Below are 6,524 nucleotides of genomic sequence, written 5' to 3'. Positions count from 1 at the left end.
AATTTTTTCTTCCAATGGATCGTATAGAATTATGTCTAAAAATCATTACTAAAATGCAAAGTATGGAGGTTTGGGCAAAACATACATTATATTTTTTATGTTAGATAAGATTATGTATTTGAATAAACAATTGCTAGCTTTGAAGATAAAAAAAGAAACTGAACTGTGAACTTCTTAAGGATAGGAACCAAATATTTATTTTTACATTCTTATCCCTCAATAGTACCCCAGACAAAAGCCAGCCTTTGTTGTGCTCAATCTTCGTTGAGTTAGTAGCAGGAAATAAAAAGATATCTGAGGATTTTAGATCACCTTGTATTCAAGAATGGTCACTCAAATGCTAACAAGAAAATTAAAATGCTTGTATCTGTGCAAAACGATACATTTTATTTAAATGACCCACTCTATTGTTTATGAAATAACTCTAGTCACCAGAACAGTCTTATTGAGAGTGAATATCTTGTATTTATATTTTTCTAGGCAAAACCAGAAAATTCAGAACTATTGAGTAATTATTATAGTTGTACCCTAAGGAATTGACTGGCTGTTTCTTTCTCACTTTTTTTCCATGAAAAACATGACTGTGATCTAAGAGATAATAAAAATATTAGTTAAACCTGTGTATTTTTTTTCTGGTACTTCCAATGCAAGTCATAGAGTCATTGAAATTTTTATCACTCCAGTGATAAAAATAAGTATATCTTATTTTTCAGTAGAGTTTCTGTTTTGCTTTCATTTTTGTTTCAAAGCTATTGGAAGTACCATGTGATAATGTCACATGTGGATGTGTAGTCTGGCGAAATAGGAACACAAAGTGACTTTAGCCAATGTAGTGGTAATTTGGAGTTAATGATAATGTGGCATTTATAGTAATCCAGTACCATTTATTCCAAATCACTCTGTTTTCCTTTTGATACCTTAAGACTATTGCCTATTTTGTTATATGTTTTACTTTGGGGGAATAGAGTCATTATCCAGACAAGCATGGAGAGGGGTGCTGGGTAGACCAGTAAACAGTGACATTGAATCCATGTAGAGTCGTGTTCTGCCAACATATTCATTAGATTTGTAGGTCCTGCCTATGCACATATCTGACATTCATCTGGTGGAAATATCACTATGCCTGAATACCAGGCAGAGAGGAGAGAGCCCCAGGCTGATAGAAACTATTTACTATATACTATATAATAGATTAGTGTGCTGTAGAGGCCAGAGAAAAATTTTGACTCTCTGGATCCATGTATTTGTTGGATCTCATTGAATTATTTGCTGTTCAATATTGCCCCTTTTATTATTTTTCTGGCGATAGTTATTTAACTACAGCATCTAACCTTTTTTTCCTGATTAAGCCTTCTGGATGGTTGCATTTTATTCCTGCAGTATTTTATTTTTCTCAGTAAAACTTTTCTCTTATTAGTCATCCAGCATCTGGAATTCTGTATCTTTCTTAAAATGTAATTGAAAGAGAATTAACATTGTCCCTTCATAGCCTACTCCGTCATTACTTCATTCAATACATGTATTAAGTGACTTTGTTCTTACAATATGAAAAGGAAAAAGAATAATGAAGGAAGTACATTCAGCTTAGTCTAAAATTTCAATGCTTTAATGATTAGGTTAGATGAACTAAATCAGTAAAAAATTTAGCTAGTATTTATTGAATACCTATGCTGTGCTGGGCTCTAAGTACCTACCCTGTTTCCCAGAAAATAAGACAGTGTCTTATTTTAAGATGTGCTCCCAAAGATGTGCTAGGTCTTATTTTCAGGGGACGTCTTATCTTTCTTGTAAGTAGGTCTTATTTTCGGAGGATGTCTTATTTTCGGGGAAACAGGGTAATATATACCAGGTGATGAACATACTGTGAGAACAGGTAAATAGGATTACTTCCTGTTTAGGATTTATTGTCTATTTGCAATACATAAAGATATATATGGGGAGATAACTAACTGTACATTATTTATACTTCCTATAAAAAAGTGGTGGATAAAGTAAGGATGTGTCAGATACATAGGCTTTGAGTTGGAAAAAATCTGTCATCCACCTGCCTATTTATGTGCAAGTCTGGGTCTCAGAGAGGACTAGTCTAGATTGAAGTTGTGAGCGTTGAAGTCAGTCTATATAGATGGGGCTAGAAGCAATCTGAATCAGAGAACATTAACAGAGAACAGTGAGTAGTCTTAGGGATGAAGTGAGCTTAGGAACCCCCCACCTGTGGGATTTTGGTAAAGGAGGAGAAGCCAATAAAGGAAATAGAGAATGAGGGACCAGAGGACAGGTGGACAGGCAGGGAAGGCAGTGACACTGAATCTTAGACCAGAGAATGTTTCAAGGAGAAATAAGTGACCACCTGTGCCAAATGCTGCTACATAGTGAAATAACATGCAAATAGGTTCCTCAATTTAGCAACATGAATATGTTGATGACCTGGACAAGAACCACTTCAGTGGAGTTGCGGGGATGTGGCCCCGGAAAGCACATTGTGAAAAGTGAATGTGAGATGAGGAGGAGGCAGAGCGTGCACAAAGTTCTTATGTTTTTGTTTGTTTGCTTGCTTTTTAAATGAAAGGGAACAAAGAAATGAGATGGAAGCTAATATGGAATGTGGGGGCCAAGAGAGGTTTATTTGTGGCTGATGAAAACTCTTGATACTTTTAAAATAAATTTTTTAACACATACATTATTGATTATTTCATAGGAACAGAGACTCCAAAAAATAGATGGAATTCAGCTGTCATTGACTGCAGGAAATTACTTGCAGTCCGTCACCTACTTTCTTAGTTCTTTACTAGATTATAAATGTATTGACTAGAATGATCCAGTGAACAACTAGTGTGAAATAAATGTTCCTATTATACACAGATGTCAGTGTCCAGAATAATCGTGGGGAGCAGAAACATATTCTCTGTCTGAATGTGACCTTGGTGAATGGCAAATTTTTGAACAAAACTACAATGTCAGTTCAATAACCATAGCCACAACAGAAATGGAAAACTTGTGCCACATTACCTCCAGCTTGTCCTTCTCGTCTGCTGAATTTATAGTGAAGCTTCTGGATCCCTGACGCCACTGCTACCTCTGCCTTGTCAAGTCTTTCTGGAGTGGTGTTGTTAAAGCCAGAGGCCACTGTGAATAGAAAATTATTTTCTACCTTGATGGTGGAGTTCTGCAGTTCTCAAACACTTCAACAACAGGGCAAATTTGGCCAGAGAGAAGCACTGGGCTCAAAGTCATCTGAGCGGCCTGTGATGTGACCCAAGGCCTTCCTTTCTGTGTGGTGTCAGCCAAGGCCAGTGGCACTACCTGTGGTTCCTACCAGTGGCCCCAGACTGGGATACCTGGGCCCTTCTGTAGAGGAAGTGACACCAGGGGCATCTGCTCTGATATTCCGCATGTGATATTGCCTTTACCAATGGACATGGTAACACAGAGTTTGGGGGTAAAACCTTTTAAAGATTTTTCTTGCCCTTCAAAAACTATCTCTGAATTCAGAACTTTGAGGGTGATTTTGCCTTTTTTTTTCCTTTGATCATCAGTGTTTTGAAAGCTTCTGCTTGGACTGGAAGGAATTAAAGTGAGGCAATAACATCAGAGGGCTCCAAAAACTGCCAAAGGCAGAGAGTCCTCTTGTGGGTGGAGTCTCATTTAACACTTAGAATGTTTGGATGAGTGTTCAAGGGACATATAATGTAACATATTTTGATAGGTGAGAATGCTGTTCTTCATTTTGGCAAGGATATTGGATTCGGGGACCATCTCAACTGTTGCTCAAAAGACGAGAGGGAACATCTTCCTGTTGATGAATGAAATATCGTCTCCTCAGTCAGAGGCACTCCGGGATTGCAGTGGGCAGCAATTACTACCTGACCTGAGCTGAAAAGTGCCTGTCCATTCCTGCAGGGCCTCTTCCAAATCTCCTGGCCTAATTTTATCTATAAGGCAGTCCAGGAAGAGAGGTGAAACTTGCTATAGAGCAAATTCTTTAATGTAAAATTGTGGTGGATGTCAGCTTTTTTATTTCTGAACTCCAGGAAACTGTCAAATGATGCATTTGGAGATGACAGACATCTAATCAACATGTTTACTGTTGTTTTAGGATCTGCTGATGGTTAACTTAATGGAGGCTCTCCTGTTCCATAAAGGTCAGTCTGTCAAGTAATTCCTATCTGGAGAGTCTCATTCACTGACATGTGGATGCTTGAGAAAGAGCAAGGTAGTAGGATGGTTTCGGGCAGATGCATTTATCTGTGTGCCTCTGATGTGGAATTGGGAATGAAACTCAGAAAGCATCAGCACCATTCCTAGTATTTTTGTTTCCTCCACCCTGTTCCATAAGCTTAACTCATAGAAAAAGAAAACAAGTGAGCATAATTAAATGATCTCATTTAGAAATGATAGACTTTTAAAATTGACTAATGAATTTATCTTGATGAAAAAATTCTAAGTTTTTGGACTTTCTTAATTGTGTGTGTGTTATGTGTTGGAGTTGAAGGAAAACACTATTTAAAAATAAAAGCTGTTTTTATTCTGTAATATCCCTTCACAGACGTAAGTTAAAAGTGAAAATAATATTGTCTGATATTATTTTTAAATCGTAAGTTACAAAGAGATTTGGTCAGGGTTTTTTTGTTAGTTTGTTTTGGTTTTTTGTTTTCTTAAGAGGAGGATAAGAACTCTCAATTTTATGAAATCAATGTGTCTTAATCTGTGCTGCTATAACGTAATAAAAAATAGAAATCTAATTTTCATCATTCTGAAGGCAGGGAAGTCCAAGATTAAGGCCTTTGCATTTGGTCTGGAGAGAGACTTTTTGCTGGATCTTCATATGGCAGAAAGCTGAAGGGCTAACGTGCTCAACACTGAAAGAAGCCCCTTTTATAAGGGCCTTCATCCCATTTAGTGAGAAGGAGCCCTTAGGGTCTAATCACCTCTTAAAAGCCCCACCTCTTAATACAGTCAAATTAGCAACATCTGAATTTTGGAGAAGACACACTAAAATCATAGCACAACCCTACCCTTTAAGCTGGTCTATCACACCTATGCACAGACCTGTTAACTTCTAAGCATCATTCAACACTGCATCACAGTTTTTCTCAGCCAGCACCCCAGACCTTCCTCACTTATCTTGGACTTGCCTCCTCCGACCATATTTCTGAATAATTCAGATCTTCATTTTCTGTCCCAATGTTGCCTCTTAGATCCTTCTTTAGACTATGAACTCCATTGTTATTGTTTTAAACACGAATCCTAGGACAAGTGAATGCTCTGAATTTATTTTTATATTTAAAATTTAAACACAAAAATGTTTAAAGTTTAAGGTTAATGTTTAGAGTTTAATGTTAAATTTACCCCTCCATAGCATCTGGTCCTCAGCTTTATTTGGTCAGTGGCGACTCTCTGGCTCTTGACTCTCTGGCTCTTCCCATTCTTGACTCATTGGGTAGGTTTGGGTAGGATTACACCTGTTTTAAGTCCTCTGAATTCAACCCCTGACTCAAATACAGCCCTGGTGCCTACAGACCTGCAGACTCAGAGAGGTAATTGTCTATCGGTGTCACTTCAGCACTTCAATATGATAGATTAAATCCTTTCGTGACTAATCCTAAGTATAGCTTCACTGTGCATTCACTGAAGTTTGCTGGTGAATTAGTAAATATCATCCTGAACTAGCTACTATGGTCAGGCATTTGTATCTTCAAAAATGACCAAAAGGTAATTGGAAGATCAACTTCAACCCCATTACCCACATCAAATTATTTAGAGTTATTTACTTTTTCCCCATTGGTAAGTTAAAAGTATTCATTGAAGAGAATGGTCATGATGAGAGTCAACTTTTTGATCCATATTTCTTAAAGTGCTCTTATTTTAGCACTTTTGAATGAAATCAAAAGTATTTTCACAATAACCCTAAAATGTTATTTTCTCCCCTAATTTTATCATGTACACACACAGCAGAATCAACTTGGAATTTGAAGTTGCTTTCTGTTCTCACCAGACCACATTTTCCAGAGCTGCATTATGTGTGATGGACATTGCTCTGACAGCTAATGGGACGTGTGCTTGTGTATTCTTGTGTTTTAAACTCTCACAGTTTTAATTTTTTAATATACTCAATATCTATAGATACAGCTTGCATAAAATAAAGGCATTTTGGGATCCTCAATAATTTTCAAAAATATAAAAGAATGCTGAGACCAAAAAGTTTGAGAACTTCTGATTTAGTTATAGAAAAACATATCTATTACTTGTATTGATAGAATCCACAAGATAATTTATTTCTCAATGTCTCCTCTCCCAGATTTTGATTATTATTTAAACCAATGAAAACCTATGACATTACTTACCCTTCAAAGAACAATAAAAATTCTCAATGAGCTTAAGTTGGATCAACTCTATGGTATTTTAAAAATATATACATAACTTAAAATGATTAGAGTTTAGCCTCAAATGTTAGACTACTCAACCATTGACCAGTTGAATCTCCTCCTCTGCAAAATGGAGGTTATAACTCATGTGGCTGTGAA

The sequence above is a fragment of the Nycticebus coucang genome, chromosome 19 (genome assembly GCF_027406575.1).
Source record: "Nycticebus coucang isolate mNycCou1 chromosome 19, mNycCou1.pri, whole genome shotgun sequence".
NCBI classification, from domain to species: Eukaryota; Metazoa; Chordata; class Mammalia; order Primates; family Lorisidae; genus Nycticebus; species Nycticebus coucang.
This window is presented reverse-complemented; position numbering follows the sequence as displayed.